The sequence below is a fragment of the Mycetomoellerius zeteki genome, unplaced genomic scaffold (genome assembly GCF_001594055.1).
Source record: "Mycetomoellerius zeteki isolate Tzet28-1 unplaced genomic scaffold, Tzet1.0 scaffold35, whole genome shotgun sequence".
NCBI lineage: Eukaryota > Metazoa > Arthropoda > Insecta > Hymenoptera > Formicidae > Mycetomoellerius > Mycetomoellerius zeteki.
The window spans coordinates 1,348,930-1,367,742 of NW_017257338.1; the positions used below are offsets into that span (position 1 = coordinate 1,348,930).

Sequence of the window (18,813 nt, forward strand, 5' to 3'; positions counted from 1 at the left end):
GCGAAAATTGCAAAATAGTAGAGGACAAAATTTTCGACTCAGTTTAGTCCACTCTATCTTGCTATGATATCCTGATGCGTTAATTTCCAAACACCCTGTATACATATGTAGTTTTTTTTATTGTTCTTTCTTTGTCTTATATCAACATAATCAAAACGGAAATGAGTCCATATCTCTATTCGCAAAACCATGAGTGCGGTGTATTTCGCGCGTCAGTGAAAAGTTTCACTTGTTCGGTGTAGAAATCATCATTATTGAAATAGACGCTTGATGTATTTGCCGTCTAAAATACGTACTTATTGTTAGTCCACGACATGTTGCAGTAGCACGAACAGGAGGATTTCCTAACATCTCGTTTTACATGTGAAAATAACTTCCTGATATGAAGAGAGAGAGAAATACATATACACCCGCACAATATCGCCACAATTAGTATCGTTAAAGAAATTAATAATGTATCTGCCGCTCGCGTTTTCAGACTTTCTATATAATTAGCGCAAAATCTAAGTAGCAGTGAGAGCGGATGATTTATAGCTGAAGATAAGAGCGATCAGTCGCAGAATCTCGTCTTTCCACAGCGGAAGGTTTCGCACTGCGCTGAAGGAATTCGCTTTTCCTGCGTTTACGAGGACGTATTAGAAAATCTTCTTTTATTGATTTAACACTCGGGATCTGCCGATGAAGAAATGAAAAGTGCAAGCGCCATGGAGTTCTGCAGACTTCCAACCGAAAGTAAAAATAAAATGCACAACCTTCTAATGCATACCTCATTGCGCTTCTTGTCGAGGTTTTCTATTCATCATCGGGAAACGCCCCGGAAGCCGCCGTCGTGCGTAGAAAGTTCGATGCATTTATCGTGGTTTTTTATCACGTATTTGTGTATCACAATGATGATAGTGAAACCAGAAAGTAAATTTATGCGTTGATTCCGCTAATATTTATCTATTTATGCATTCATATATTCATTCATATGAAAACAAAAATTCTGAAATAAAATAAAATGTTATGACCGCGTTACGCACCAAGAACTTAAAATATACATAAAATTATTTTTTTCCTCTTTAATTTGATGCAAAGAAACAGCATTTGATTTTATAGTTCTTGCATTTTTTGTTGCACGATTTTAATTCATATGTAATATTAATTTTTTTATAGGAAAAGAATAAACTATTAGAAGTAGATAACATCTTTTAAGCATGGGTAAAATTGTTAATTAAATGTTTTCGCTAAATTGATATAACAGTATTTGAATTAGAGATAAATCTATAAATTGTTGTAATCACACTTTAATTGGGGATATTACAGCGAAAGAATTAAATGGAACAGAGAGAGAGAAAGAGACTCTCTGCAGCTGCGTTGTTCTTTATTGCTTGTAACTTATTGAAGACGATACGTGAGAGAATTTGCGCATAGTGGAGAAAAGAACTGTGTGCAGTCATGCTTTTTCTTCAACGAACGAAAGTTGGTGCGGCGAAGTGTTTGTTGGAAGGTCCCGGCGCTCGTTTGAAGGTTTCGACCGCGAAGAAGGAAACGCTTGTCTGGCGTGAGAGTTTATTTTCCGCGATAGCGTGCTATTATAGGAACAAGTACGCGCGAGTACACTTGTCGCACATATGACGCGAGAAACCATAATTATTGAAATACCGTAGCTCTGAATTTTCGATTTTTTAAAACGTGATAGGATGCTTTTGTTGCAAAGTGGCGATTTCCTAAAAAATTGAATAAACTAAAAAAATTACTCACGTTACATTTTTATATTTAAAATTTTTATTTAAAAAATTTTATCTTATATTAATTTCATGACAATCTTATATGAATGTTCAACAAGACGTGCACAGATACAGAAATTTTGAAAAATAATTTTTTCGAAAATTCGGGTAATAGATATGAAATAGCGAGAGTACCAGATACTTTCGTTGATTCCTCTTGCACGTATTTCTTATTTCGATTTTACTTTGTAATGAAAGATCCTTGTAATGCTTTTCTCTTTATGATGCAATACTCGGCAAGTTGTAATGCTCACGGCAACAGTATTCCGATTTTGCAGCTGTGCGATTAGGCGAGACGGATCCATCCATTTCTAAATGATTTCAGCATCTATCAACGTCTCGGATCGATATTCTTCCTAAGCGAATTATTGGATATCGTGCGCGAACGACTTCATCAAATTAATAGCTCTCTATGTTAATTGTCCAAGAAAGATGCCGTAGCCGTTAGCTGTGAAAGCCACGTAATTTAATAATTACGTAGATCGAATCAGTTTTCAGATGGCGAAATCTTTGCTTGATCATCGCTCTCTTGCGATGTTTCGCAAGAATATGAAGCATCTTCACGCGATGTATCTATCACCGATCAAACTTTCAATTGAGTGTCTTGTAAGCTTGGCATGTAATGCATACTTTTCTCATCAAATTGCGATGTTTTTTTAATTTGGAAACAGATTATTTCAGCTCAACGTTTCAACTCATTAATTTTTAAACAGAACATTGTAAATAGTGTTACAAATTACACGCGATGAAAATGTATATTTTCTGATAAGAAGATGCGAGTAGTTTCTAAATGAATGCTACTTGTAATTCTCTGTTCTTAAAATTATTAGGAAAGTATTTTTAAAGTAAAAATAATGATATAATATTTCATATCAATAAAATCGTAAAAATTTATTGTAGAAAAACAATAATTTTTGTTTATTAATGAACGATTATCGTACGTAATATTTCTTCAGCGTCAGAAAATGTAACTTCTTTTAGATTTAAAAAAATATTTAGATTATATTTAAATATTTTACTACTGCTCAAATAAAATTTTTCGACGGCGTCACAAAGTTGTTTCACTTTTTTAAGAGTATCATTTAAATGCCAGAAATAAGCTGCAACATGGAACGCGAGAACGGAGCACGAAGCGATTCCCGTATGTATAGGAAAGCATAGCAGACTCTTCCAGCTTAATTCTAAATTTAGCGTCACGCATGTTTTTATAACATTTTTCAACTGGACGCTTTTAAGCCACACAGCGTGATGCGTTCGAGATGCACTCACAATCTTCCGGTACAACGCAAGAATAGATAAAGCAAGAAATGCATTTGTTTACTTTCTATGTACAATTTTTATTTCGTTCCTATTTATTTATCCGAATTTTTAGTAAACTAATTAACTATTGCTGAATATTTAGTAGACTATTAATTACCACGCATACGGTAAAAGATTTTCATAATTTTAATTAATAAATGACTGTATAAATTGAAATTACTAAAGTCTTTTTGCCGCTACTCGCGATATGAGAAGAGTTAGGGATGTAGGGAATTTAAGAATGAAGAAACACTTTGGATCGTAACGCTTTATGCTTTTGTTTCGAAACGCTCTCCTTCGCTTCTTCTAGCAGTGAAATGCCAGCTCAAAGGTCATCTATATCGACGACACTGTTTAGCTTCACGATAGTAAGTCTTGTTTTGCGCGATTAATCGGGAAGTTGAGCGAATGTTAGTGCTGTAGCATCGAGTTTTCCGCAGTTAAGTAAGGAAATAATTAGTACATTGACTCTTCCTGATAATGCCATAAGGAATACCGATTCACATTTTCACGCAACAATAGATCACATGAATAAAAATGAGGGAAATCATATTTTCCATAAAATAGAAGCTAAACGCTCATGTCAGATGTAAAAGTAGGAAGCAAATACATATCCTGGATATTTCGTGAGAACAATTCTACTTTTTTGTAATTCCTTTGTAAATATGCGATGCTATTTTTATCGTGAGACGTATCGTCAATTCGATGATATAAAATTATACAATCAGTTTGTGATGATGAAGTGAAAAAATTTTAACGTACTCGGTCAATTTATTATTAATTGATTTATTAATCTAATTGATTAATTTGACGTATGTTAATTAATACGTGCAGCGAAGTGATCTATTTTTCTTCAAATACAGTTGTGATAAAGTACCGCTTGTTGTTTCATATTGCACTTAACAACGGAGTATGAGTTTCGAAGAAAAGATTATCGGAATTGAGAAATAATTGGCGTTAGGTGCTGAACTGGAATACTACGATGTTATTTCTCTCTTGAACATTGATATTTTCCATGCGGAATGATAGTCAATAAACGATTATACATTCAATAGCACTAGCAATAAAGCGTAAAAAAAGACTTTTAAAAAGATAAGGTAAATTATAAAAGGATAAAGAGGGAGTAAGAAGAAAAGCAAAGAAAATTATTCGAGAGAATGTAGAGATATTCTAACGGGATGGCGCGTGTTAAGAACAATTATATTTCGCTTTCTCGAGAAGATAACTCATGTTTGTTATGATTTAATCTGTAAGCAATTTACGTGGATTTTATCATACATCTAAGCATCCGATTTTAAATTACTTAATAACGATTGGAGAGCCAAAGAGAAGGAGGAAAAAGGAACCCCGCGAGAAAATACAGAGGGAGACTCGTGGGAAAGCGAGTGAAAGCACTTTTTCACTGTGGCTTCAACATACCCTCGTCAATTGAATGATGCTGTTGGAGATAACGAATGAGCGAGTCGCGATGAATAATAAACGATCATCCGCAGCGTTGTTTCCCAAAGCGTCATCATTTCCACCGCAATGTAGGTTAACTTTAATCTCGGTTTAACTTACTTTTTATCTTTTTTTACATTGAAAAAGAAGGTGTTATTATCTGCAGTATTATTTCAATTGAAAATAATTTTGTTAATTCACAATAACACCGTTAATACAATAAATACGTTATACATTTACTTTAATAACATTTTATTTGTTTCATTATAATACTGTTATTGTGAATCAGTATGATTATTTTCAATTAAAATAATGATGTAACATTTTTTTTAATGTAGTTCTGAGAATTAGATAAAGAACTGAAAAAAAGGATAAAGGGTAAGTTAAATTGAGAACAGTTAATCTTCATTGAGAAATAAGTATTATCGGAACAAGCGGTAGCGCCAGTTTCCGTAAAATAAGTACAGTTGCAGAAAAATAAAACGAGCACGCCGGAAAATCATCATTACGATAATGCTTTCTTCTCGCCTTGGAAATCGCTCGACCGACGAGAGAGTTACCTCTAGGTGTTTGCTTCTTCTCTAAAATTATCCCGTCCGTTTTTCGTTCTGGAATTAAGACCGTATTCATTCGTTTATTATCAAGCCTGATTTACTCGCGAGCCACTTTTTTGCTCCATAAAGGAATTCTGCGCCTCGCGGCGAACGAAATTGGGAAATGAGTAAGCTAATAACGCATGAATGCGCTTCCTCGTTCCGTGCTCACCACGTCAGTGTCAATGCCACGTGCACGAAAGTGGGATCTTGTGCGAAATTGCGCACCTACTAGACTTTCACTTGTTACTGGGAGTGCCGAATAGAAGCGGATTAGCCTGCACCGTGTCTAATTAATACACGGGAGAACCGCTAATGATTGCATGCCGAAAAAAAAATTCATGTTATCGAACTATAGCGCCTTTGGAAGATTCATTCACCTTGCTAGCGAAATTCAAAGTTAAATCTTTCATACCTGAAGAAATTTTAACGAACGGTATTTTTACAATTATTTACAGGTATTTGAATAAATATAAAAATACAATATTCTAAGGTATTTTTAGTAGAGGGTGGAGTTTTATGTCGAAACGAATATTCCGAAATGAATGCTCACGACTCGGCTTGGAATATAATTCTCTCGTTCTCTCACATTTCTTCAGCAGGCAATGCCAAATGCTTCGGCACGTAGCGGAACTTTGCCCCGCACACGTTCTCCAGGCTATGGTCTCCGATCGCGGACTTCTTCCAGAATGTCACGTGTGCCAGCTTGCAGCATGTTTAACGAATACAAGCGCTCGCGAGTGCGCGTATTCTTATGCGTATTTACTTCCTTATCCCCCGACTAAATGCACTGCGGCGCAATTTTATAATTTACTGCCGCATCTACCTATTCGCATCGTCATTCATATCGAATTACGATAATACGATAACGAATAGTCTGCGAAGTTCATGAACAACTTGGTCTCAACATCATCAATTCTATCTCTTAGAATACGTAACTGTTTATGCAAGTTATTACTTCTACAAGTTCTAGAGGTAATACCGCATGCACACACATATAAAAATAATTATGATTTCTATCAATTGTTATATTCAATGACGTATATTTTCTTTTCTATAGATGTAGGTAAAGATTTTTTATTAGTTTAAATTCAAAGTTAAATCCTGGATTAATATTTGGATCAGAAGTGTTGTTAAAAAATATTTAAAAAAGGATCATTTATATTAAAATATATAAAATAAATTTGAACAATTAATTGTTTACATATAGTTCAAATTGTGTATTAGAATCTTAATTATGCTCTCATCCAAGAAATTAATTTAATCAAGATGTCAATTTCAGAAATATTTTACTATCTGATGTTTAGAACAATAAATTTTAAAGTGTTAATTTTTTGAAAAATTTTTATCAAATGTTAAAATACATCAATAAACTACCTAATAGCCTAATCCAACGCGTATCTCCTTTGCTTTCACATGTCTAAATTTAAAGCGGCTAGGAGCAAGTTCTCTACGACATCCTTTTGATGGTTCATTGTCCCCCCGTGACAGAAATCAAATCATCGTTCCGATATCGCTTGCGATTTCGCACTGTAGACAGCACGATCGAAACGTTCGTCGTAAATGAACGAGAGAAAGAGGCATTGACCTCTTTGGCAGCTCACGCTCTCACACACGCTTAAATACGAACGTACGTGTTGCGAGCGCGTAGTACGCTATCTTGCATTGCGACGCCAAATTCCGAATAGAAAGCTGCGCAAATCATTGTTGAAACCTTTTAGGAAAGCGTAAAAATTATTAGGCGTAACTCTTAATTTGTTTCTTCAAATGGGATAATTTTCCGAGACAGAATCATGGAAAAAGAGTAGAATTTTTTAACTTTGTTTTCTACGACACTCGGTGTAACATTTCGTTTTAATAACCGTCGAAGTTCCGCGTTGAATAATTACAAATTTTCTGCGAATTAATTAAACCGGTATGTAGCTGAAACAAGATTCAATAGTGTGTTTGTGACTCACAACGTTTGTCATCACGTTACCCATGTTACGATGCAAGTCACTGTGAAAACTGTTTATTATATTATTACAATGTGACATTGCATGCATCGCGACGTGTTTCCCCTGTGAAAATTTATCGAATTTAGTTCTGCATTTTATCGCAGTATGTTCCCTGAAAAAACAACACGGTACTTCCCTGTCGTTCGTGGGTGTGCCATATCGCGATATAAATACAGTCATGATGTAACGTAGGCACATCTCTAATCACGCTGCTGTTGACAGCGAATATTGCGACAAGTCAGCAATAAAACATTATTAGTATTGTCTTTAGTAATGTTTGTGGAGAGTTAGGGAATGTCAAGAAGAATTTCTTTGAAATATGAACATACTTTCTATCCGAAAGTATATGGATTGGTGTGCTAACACTTTGGAAATTCAAATAGAAACGTCTTTGAGGCGATATTTCTTCTTACTGATGTTCTAGTCGTATTAAGGCTATGGCACACAAAAAAACTTAAACAATAAGACGTAAATAGTAAGCAAATTAACATTTTGGATTTATGCTGCTTATATTATTGTCTTACGTCTCTGCTGTGCTTGATCGATTCGCTTATTGCTTACATCTTACTGTCTTACGTTTTTTGTGTGTCACAGCCTTTACACATGAAATTGAAGATTTTGATGAAAAAGGTATCTGAAAGATACAGTTCATAATTTATCACATATGTTGCTCTGTTAATTATTTTGTGATAATAAATAATTGGCCATTGAATTATATATATATATATTCACAATTAAATAAAATACCTACTGTACATGATGCAAAATTTTTAGAGAGAATGTTATTTTTAATTATTCATTGCAATTTGGTATTCACATTTGTAATTTTTATTTTATAATCGATTCAAGTTGAAATATAAAATTTGCGTATTAAAATGCTTAATTTTAATCTTTACTTAAGAAATTATCCGACAAAAGAAATTTTAATTTTATCTCGTGGGGATATAAAAAATTTTATCTCAATTTGTAAATTTTTGTGTACAATTCTTTGTAACTGTATCCGTCTCTGAAAAATAATTATTTTTAAATCATTCTGTTCTTGCAGAGTAGGTGCGACTCGCGTAGGCGTAAATGGGGGGAAGATGACAATACGAATACAAAGCGTTCCTGCAGAACGAATATTAACTATCTAAGAGAGTAGGCGTGTACGTGCGTCAGAGAGAAACCGAAAGACGAATTGTCGAAGCGACCATTTTGTTAATATCACAGTCGCAAATAATTCTGCAATTTGTAATATAATCGAAGATGAGGAAAAAAATTGATGAGACCAAAAATAGCTGCGAAAAAAGATGTTACAGCGCGAATACGAACGATTCGTTCTTGGTAAGAGGCTCCGATATTCCTGAGAACGTTAACGACGTTCAGCTTCTTACGTGTTAAACGGTAACCTTTTTCGCTGAAACTTTCAAGGCGATTCCAAGCGAAGGCGCATATTCTGCTGAATTGCTTGTGCATATTTGCTCTTTTGCGACATTTTGACCGCAGCTGCCTCAGATTTATTCATTTTCACACAGCGATCTTGAACGACGTTTCCATAACACGAAATGGCGTGTCAAAGAAATATTTTAAAAATTTGCAAATTTTGAAAAGAAATAAAATTGGTTGATTTGACATAAATGAATTAAAAGAAAAACAATTTGATTGGTTCACATCAACTTTTCTTTTTCTTTACATCATGAAAAGCATTATGAAACGATATTACGTTTCTTGCGGCTTTTGTATGAATTATAATGATCTAATAACTGACACAGATTTATAAAAAAAAAAAAAATATACGCGAAGCATCTTTCTTTATAGAAAGAACGGGATTATTCTTAGAATAGCCAGCTTGACCGATCGATGATTGTGAGATGTGTGTACCAGAACAAGATTTCTTCGATTCCTTCTAAGGAAGGAAATCTACCTGGCAGTCCTTGTGCTACTTCGCGGTCATATCAGTCGAATCGTCGGCAGTAACACGCTGTTCGGTCACGCACAATTCATTTATATTAACTACCTTCTGAATAATTTCTTAAGAATCCGTTTTATTTAATATCTCGCTATAATAAGCGTATCATATTGTATCTCATTTATATCAAACTTCTTCATTTGTAAGTAAAGAAAGTTCATTATTTCCTCAACACGCGCGCGGAACTAACGAACACTTGCTGTGGAGCAACGCATAGAAATTGTTAAGCCACTTTGAACAGTATATGCAACTTCGTAATTTCTATCGCGAAGACTCACCGGACATCAGAGGTTCATCGCTCCCGGAAGCACTATAGTTCTCGCGCGACGCGACAAGTATGTGATGTGCAGGTACGTAAGAATCGCAAGTTTAGAAACAAACGTTGTACTAATTAATTCATGAGTCTGTTCACCCCAAAGAAATTACCTTATTAGTTATTCTGTTTTGACGGTAATTAAACTCAGGGAAAAAGGAGAAAGTCTCCAGGTTGCGTGCATCGGTCACTGTAATAAAGCCTTGCATTAATTATGTCATGGATCGCATCGTTTCGCAGAATGAAATTCTAATACAAGAAACTCCGAATTAGAGAAAGCGAGAGAGAGAGAGAGAGAGGAAAGCTGAATCAAAAGAGATAAAGAGTCATCACATAAAATTATTCACCTCAATAGATAAAATTATTCACCTCGATAGATAAAATTATTTATTTTTTGATATCTTATCGTTTCGGTTAGGATTAGAAATAAGTTAGGATTAGAAGTGGACTGATATTTTTTCCCACATTTAAGCGAAAGGGGAAAGGATGGCGCGCGATCTAAAATACGTATGGAAATCGAAATATTCCGGAATAAAAATTGATGAGACAGAATCGCGCGATGAGACAGAAAAAAGAAAGTGCACGCTATTCGATGATCCTAGAAATCGTCATACGATACATGCGTCTGATTTCTTCCAAGAAACTAAGAAAACGCAAGCCCACTTGACCGAGACCGGTTGATTGAGGAACGTACGTATCTCTATAAGGTATCGGAAAAAAAGAAATAATTGGTACATGTGAACAATATTACCTATGAATTAAACACTATTCAGAAGAGATTACGTGTCATATTAATACATGAACATATACATTTTTTTGACGCATCCTTTTTTTTCTCAAAGGCAACATATATGGCATTTTTGCGTCATTTGGTACCTCATTCACGCCGTGTGTATTTTGCCGTTTCTCTCCGTTACATTATCGTAAAAAAATAACTGATTATTATACACCTTATACATTTTTTATTATAACGATTTTATCTGTTTCATTATATAAAATGCCTTTGTGTCATTCAATTTTTTTCTTCGACTAAATATTCATAGATAGCATGTTAAAATATAATTTTTATATATGTATATATATATATAACGTAATTTTTATATGATATATTAAAATACTGGAATTAAAAATTTTATAATAAGATTTACCCCACTATTAGTCTCTATAGCTGAACGTATTAATATACGACAGGTACAAAGAGAAAGGGAGGAAAAGAGCATGGCTAGAGAAACGATATCGTGGGTCCGGTTTTTTTCCCCAATAAACTCCTGTGACGTAGGTTATTCAAGTGAGTTTTAAACGATCTCGGCGAACTTGTCACGAGTGTCGGCTCTTAGAAACGCTTCCGGATGACTATAGGAACGAGGCGATTATGGGAAGTTTAAGAGTCGCGAACACACATACGTGTCTTTCTTTCTTTATCCATGTACGTGGAATATCGGGGACACTATCTGCTCTGCTCTCTTCTCTCTGCTCGCCTTCTACGAGCAATGGGAAATCTAGCACGCATCACACGAGCGCTAATCCGACATAGTTCCGAGCATCTCGGCTAAGGATCGTCCATTAGAACCGGAAGTTTTACTCGCGAACTTTGAAACGAAAAACCTTTCTTGTTTATTGCATTAGCAAAATGTATTAATTTAATTCATTGATTGTTTACATTCATTCGATTACATTTTGCACGATTAATACTTATTAAGATCAAATAAAAGTTTCGGTACTGATTCTCATATAGCTTCAAATATGCAATCATAAGCAAGACAGAAATTTGTAAAATAAGACTACCATATAGCGTTATGCCTCTCAAATGCTCTTAAATGTCATAGTTAACACATAATTATATGCTAAATATGCTAATTGTAGCAGATATAAAAAACAAAATATCTACGAATTAAAGATATACGAGATGATAAATTGTCAGGATGACTGATGGCTTGAAAGTTTATATCATTTATCTGTAAATGATATTAAGAGGTGTCCTCTTTTTCATGCCTAAAGGTAAAATAAAAAAATCAACTCTGTCACTTTGCCATAAGTTAAGCGATGTCTTGGTGAAAGTTGGCAATGATTAATTATATTATATTATTTTTAAAAAATATAGGATACCTAATTTGAATATAGATCATTGGAAATATTGTTGATTCTCATTTTACTTCAAATAAAAAAGATAATACGAGTAGACAAGTTTCAGTTTAACATTGTATCCAATAAAATAACTATGACAAGTCATATTATGATAATTCATAGTCATCCATTTAAAAGATGGAATTTTCGAAAAATGATGTAGGTGGGTAACACGTGGGCCACATTGGAAAGTCGAGCCACGTTCGGACGTCTAAACCAGATATATATCCTCTCGTTAAAAAAAGGCACCATGCGATTTATGGAGCCTTACTTTATCTTATCTTGATATCTCGACGTAAAACGATATTCCGCTTTCGGAGAAGAGCGAAAAGCGCTAAGCAGGCGTTACGAATGTGGAATTAATCGCGTACGATCGCAGTGAAAAGACGCCCGCGCCCGAACCGGTGGTCGAGGCGCGGAGCGAAGTGGCGATGAGCGGAATCGCAAGGTTACGCGAGGGAAAGTCCACCTCGCACATCACCCACACAATGCCGTTTCGCGCATTCCGATTCTCAAAGTGAAAGACCGAAGCCTCCGACATTAAAGACGTCATACATATGGATAAAGCGCGCGCATATAGACGCCGCGCGCCGCGTGGATGCGTTGATTGCGTACTCGCACATTGCGGCCTCATCCAGCCCACAATAAGCGTACGGTATACCGCACCGCAACTGCGAAAACGCGTGGAAAGCCGGTCTCGGTGCCGCGAGAAACCTCCACGTTCTCCGGTATAACGAAGTCAGAAAGAATGGCAAGATATTCAGTGACGATGAATTTAGAGCACATAAGGGGCCTCTGTATGCAGACAAAACAAACGAATAGATATAAGCAGAAATTTAGAACGAAATAAAAATGTAATAACAACAGTTTGTATAATATAAATGAAAGCAGGATGTAATTTTTGAAATTTAAGATTGAGGCTGGAATAATTCTTTTCCAACTAGCAACGCATGAAAGGATGCATTAACATTCTGTAGAAACGTAATACCATTAGAGCTATATATCGTACACAATACGCGTATTGTAACGAATAAAAATATCTAAAAATAAATATTGTTTCTTCGTCATTTTATGTTAAATTTATTTTATCGCGGAAAAATTAATTTAAGGTCAAATTTCAACAAAATTTTTTTTAACTTAAGAGTACTATTATACTATTTTATAACGACAAAAATATCTTATTTAACACGATGGAATGATATTGACTGCGATTAGAGGAAATATTCATATTGTTAAGTAGCGTGAAATAGTTGATTTGACTTCGGTTTCGGAATGCCGCGGTTACCTCTCGTGGCCTGATCGAATCTGAGAGCAGAAAGATCGGATACACACGGGCGCAGTCCCCAGTCTAGCTGTGGAGGAGGTGTGGTTACGATCGGAGCTGGTCGACCTCGTTTAGGACCGGTAAGAGCATAATACGAATACGCCGCGGCGGCGTCGCGCCGCTTCGACAAAAAGGAGCGAGCGTAAAATCGATTCTGCAACCGTTTTGTCCATGTGTACTGCAAACACGTCAAGTACGTTTTCGTTTTGCTGCTTTTTGTCCGAGTAATACAATCGTATGAAGAAATGAACGCGGATATTCTCTCATTTCTGAATCCGAAGCAAGCATTCATTGTCTCAGAGCATTAATTCATGTTCCCCTTGTTAAGAAATTCTTTACTTTTTTCTGACGACAGATTTTTTTGACGGAAGGAATGGAAATACTACACGCTGTACGGTGCAACACCCTTGAAATTCGAAAGCACGAGACCAGCTGTTCAAGTTAAGAGCTAACCGGAGATAAACGTAGCGCTCTGGAATTGGCGTTTTAAACAAAGGGGAAACGGGAAATATATGTTTTACTTAACGGAACGTGCAGAATGCTTACTTAAAGCATAAAATAGTACTATTCTTGCAGAGTTCTATATTTACTTTATTTTTTGTAAATACTTTACATATGAGTTACTTTACAATTTATTACAGTGAAGTTTTTAAATAATCTTACACGCAGCGCTTAAATAATCTTTAGGAAAGTGATTTGGTTTTTTTTTTTCAAGGAAGCCTTGTTACTATATTGAAAACCAGATTAGTATTTTGAAATGCAAAGTGCCTCGGGAGGGTATATTCAAGAATAGAATGGTTCCGGGTCATAAGCCGGAAACCGGTTTAAGTTCGGCTCGAGTACGAACTCCATCACCTTCGCTGTTAACAAACACGCGTTTAAATATTACGATGAAGTAGAATACGAGTCCAAAATAGCAACAAATCAGTTTTTGCTGCGAAATATTTATTTATTTCATACGGCGAGAGAGGAAAGCTCGCGACACGATACTGAAATGTAACGCTATTCGTTGCAGACATCCTGTTCTCCATTTAGCTACGCCAGGAAGTATACAATGCGAGCGTCTCTTCTCATTTTTCGCGCGATTATGTGAAACTCGTGCACATTCGCGTCGGAAGCCGGATGACCCAAATGAAATACTTGGGCAGATAAAGAAGTCTCGATTGTATAAACTGTATAAGAAAGAGAAGGGTATAAAAAAGAGAAAAAATGTGTGGACTAGCGGCATCGAAATTGCTGGTGCTCACATGTATCTAATTCAATAAACGTAACTATGCTAAAGTGTATGACGTGCATTGTCGTCGATGGCATATCAATTGTTGCCATTTAGTGCCTCTTATGCTATAGTTAAGTACATTACATCAAAGCTTTTAATATTATTGAGAATAAGAATTAAGCTGAAATGTATAACGTAGTATTTTGTGATGATTTAATAAATATGAAGTGGTTCTAATTTAATATAATCTCAAAATATAATGATTTTAACTTAATAGAATCCCACATAAATTAGTAAATAACGCTTTAAAGAGGAATTTTGGAATATTCTCTCACAATCATGGTTTTGTAACTAATTTTAATAAACTGAAAAGCATTAAAATTATCATCTTGTTTATAAAGAAATATAATATTGCACAATATAATATCATTTTACTTGGAATGGCAGCCTATAAAACGTAGACTATCTGACGTAGGCTACCGTAAATCACAGATTTCAGAGAATGAATTCAACATGACTGTCGTTATATCCAAGTGATGTAGACGGCACGCTAATAACGCAAAAAAATGGTCGTTAATCATGCGACAACGGTTCCCAACGCAACGGTTTACTGTTAGACGGAGATTACTTGGTTCGGCATGGCGCATGCAGCTAAGTGAGTGCAGTTTTTGCAGTTACAGCGTATTCACTTAGAAGATTCACAAATTGCATAACGCGTAGTGAAAATTGAATTATGTTTTGTGAATTATGATTTATCGACCTTTCCTATAATATAATTAACTTTAACAATTTTAATAAAAATTGTTTCAAAAATATTAATTTTTAAGTTTTTTGTTAAGTATTAATTTCTAAGAGTTTTTTTTAGTATATATATATATATCATATATAATGATTTTACAAAGTATATATGATAAAAATGTAAATTGCAAGATAAAAAGAATAATAACTATAATAAGAGCCACCTTATGAGGAAAGTGAACTACATTAAATCGTGATAATTTCACGCTCAATTACGGTCCTGCTTATCTTAAATTTACGATAGCTGTTCCCAAAAAGTTATTTTTATTATTATTAATCTTCTGAATCAATTCTATTTTCTTGATAAAAGTACAGATCGTTTCTTACAAATGTTTCGTATAAAAGACTTGAAACACGATAATTATCCAATTGTGACGGTCTTGACTACTTCCGAGCAATGATGTCTCATACGAAATGATGTAATCCGCGCTCTTAATGCGCCTCGAATGGCTAGTACCAGCTACTTATTACCTCGCTCTTGACCCATTAAGTCTTTTGCCTCTCGAGTGCTCTCAAACGACGTACCCTGCGATCTCAAATGAACGGTCCACCTCCCTCTTCTCTCTTCCAGGTAATTCTTCGTTCGTGCTCCGTCGAAAATTCCCAGACGTCTTACGGTTGTTAGGGGCGAGTTTAATGCCCGCAATCAAGCGGCAGACTAACAGTAATTATTGCAGTACGACGAAAAGAATGTGAGTCGCGCCGTAGCGGAATCCTCATGGATCTCTCGCTCCTATGATCACGGAAGTCCTCGTTGTTACTCTCTCCTGTTCTTTGCGCTGGAGTTTGTAGTGCATACCCGGTTTGTATTTGTGCGAAGACACATACGTCTGACTGCGGATGGTCTCACCATTTCTCCTATACATATATTGGCATTACCGCCGTTTCTGTGGGAAATAACGTGAGATGAACGTCGACAATTATTTATTTACTTCGCGACACACTTACACAGTAAAAAAATTTGTGTATTTGTGTTGGAAACGGTCCACTCACGTTTGTGTCAAATTTTTTAACATATTCGAGTGTTAATTTAACATAATGCGATTATGTTATTTAAAAATCGATTTTTTGTGAAATTGATATTCAATGTTTCTTAGTGTCAAAATGACACAATTTATGAATAAGTGAACAAGTAACAAAAAATAATGTATTTTAAAACATAAATTTTAAGACAAATGAATAAAATACGTGTTAATTAATAACATATCATAAGTGTTTATTTTCTTAAAAAAATATGCTTCCACAGTTTTTTTATTTACAAACTGTGTCGATATTACCTCTTTTGTATGTATTCTTTTACATGATATTTGTATTATAATATATATAATAACCCTTCGAACATATTTATTTCGTGTTAAATTAACCCAAAAATTTGAGTGGACCGTTTGGGACATGCGATTTATGTTAAATTCGACACATTTTTTCCAACTGTGATAGCACTTTTCTTCGCATGAGATGATTCACACGGTCTGCTTCGCCGAATACGTTATCACTGCATTGTCATTTTCGCACAAAGGTAGACTAAATAAATAGTATCGCTTGTTACATGTGACTTACAAGCATTCATCAATTGAATACTTGAGTTACTCATTATCAGTTAATCATTATTCGTGGTAAACGTGTGATTTACAAATATCAGATAAGGAAATTATGTCCGATAGAAAGGAAATCTGAACTTCTCGCAGATTAATATTGATGAATTCTTAATTAAAATTGAAGTTTTTTTTTTATTTACTCATACTTTTCATCGATTTCTTTCTTCTTATACATATACAACCTAGAGATGAATCCAAAACTATTTCTGTGAACTATAATTAAATTTCTCTCTACATTTGAAACAGATAATTAAGGTCTTAAAACGAGATATTTTATACGGCAAGTAACAAAGCCGCGAGGAACTTTCTGCCTTCCCAAGAGCTCTGTAGGGTTAAAGCCTTCGAGTGTTGCAATATGTAAAATTCATTGGCATTGAACCTCGCCTTGCTCTTCGTTGCTGTGCCTTGGCGACGCCACGCGTCATCTCAATGGAATGAGAAGTCCCGACAAGGTCCGCCTCTGTAACCGAAGAAGAAAGGAACTTTGTAGCGACCCAGACGATTCCGTGTAAAAATATAAAGAGTTTATCCCTTTTCGTAGAATGTACATTAATCCCGCTGTTATGTATGTACATGGGATTAATTTACAGTAATCTCCGAGTAGTAACCACGACAATTACTATGAATGAACAGTTATGTGGTAATCGTTTATGAAGAATGTACTTAATTTATAATAATTGCAAAGCACTGTTATCCGCAATAACTCGAAGTCGTCAAAGATCGATTTGTATATTTTAAGTTAATGCGTTTTGTTGATTCAGGAAAATGGCAGAGAGAGAGAGAGAGAGAGAGAGAAATCTGGATAATTAAAATTCTATATAAGAAAAACATCAAAACATAATTATATCTTTGCAAGCCATTTTTATTTAATTATTTATAAAAAATTTACATTGTATGTTCAATTAATAATGGAATTAATAATGGAATATATACAATATATTTTACAAGTAATTTTTATTAAAGACATATATTAAGCTTATTTATCTTAATATAAAATATAAAAAAATTTCGTGTGTAATTTTTATATAATTTAATAGTTTACATCGATAGATTAAGAATATTTTTTCTTAAATTTAAAGATCCTTGATTTAAAAAACAAGACATTTATAAAAATATTTAACAAAACTTCTACATTAAATTATCTTGAAAAAATATTTGAAAAGAAAATATGATATCTAATAAACTTTTAATTCTTTGAAATATTTAATGCATGATACAAAAATTATTTTCTACTAATAAATTTATATAGAAATAAATATGTGATTACTGCATATGTAGTACTCTGGAATTTAAAAAATTTATTAAAGCGTTTCAGTTGAAGAGCTAAATCACATTCCAAACACGGAACTCTCAGGCGTTTGTCTACTTAGACCTCTTGAACCCTATTTAAGCGAAATAACAACCTTGAAGTTCCTATTGCTTTGTCGCGAGAATTACGTTCGCCTCAATGCCACTGCACGAACTGCAATTCAACCTTTTTCCCTTCCTTTGCTTCCTTTCTTTTTCTTCTGTCTTGGAACTGGTCCGAACCTGGCAAAGGATTCTTTCCTGATTTTCTTAAAGGAACTTGGTATTCAACCATGAAACACGTTTTCGATGCTAATCTAAATTTTTATGTGACTGCGTCGCAGATTTTTCATGTATACGAAAGCGCGGACAGGAACGAGAGAGACGTAACGGATCAACGAGATCGGCAACGGTACTTTGTGCCTGGTCTGCAAGTACTCGCAAGTCCTGCATGCTAATGGGACATCACCGTGGATGGACGTCGTCGTGTGATTCTTTTTCGTCCTCGATGATATCCTTCGTTCCAGTGTGTCGCGCACGCGATTTCCCCTGCGATTAATATCTAAATTATGAGAGAGAGGGTTCTCCAGTCTCGCAGCTTCTGCAATAGACAACTCATATTTGTCAATAGCGAGAGGATGATTCAAGAAGTCCTCGCAACGTCGTTGCTCTCTAATGTTGCTGCGCATATGCCAATCAAAAAATTAATAAATAATTTTGCATTAACATTAACAAAAAAAACAGTTCAGCTTTGTTAAAGTATCTAAAGATTTAGCTAAATACAGATCTGAAAGTAATTTTGTTGAACTATCAAAATAATTATACAGGATGCTGGAGCTGGTTGCCAGAATGTCAAAACAATGCTTTTGCAGCATTGTTTACATCATGCTTGAGTTTCCTATGTAATTATTTTGATGACTCAACAAAATTATTTTTTGATCTGCATCTACCTAAATTTTTTAGATATTTCAGCAAAATAGTTGTTTTAGATGTATATAGAATATTTTATATATATTATAAGTCACTATATTAAATTTTTGAATAATACAATAAAAATAATTTTCCCACTAACGATGCACTAATTGCTTTTCATGAAGCACACTTTTCAAA

At 34.7% G+C, this 18,813-nt stretch overlaps 1 protein-coding gene across 3 annotated transcripts in view; it reads left to right on the forward strand.

Annotated features, from left to right (window-relative positions):
- LOC108725550 (uncharacterized) overlaps nt 1-18,813 on the forward strand; it is a 65,205-nt gene that overhangs the window by 34,895 nt on the left and 11,497 nt on the right. The window lies entirely within an intron of this gene.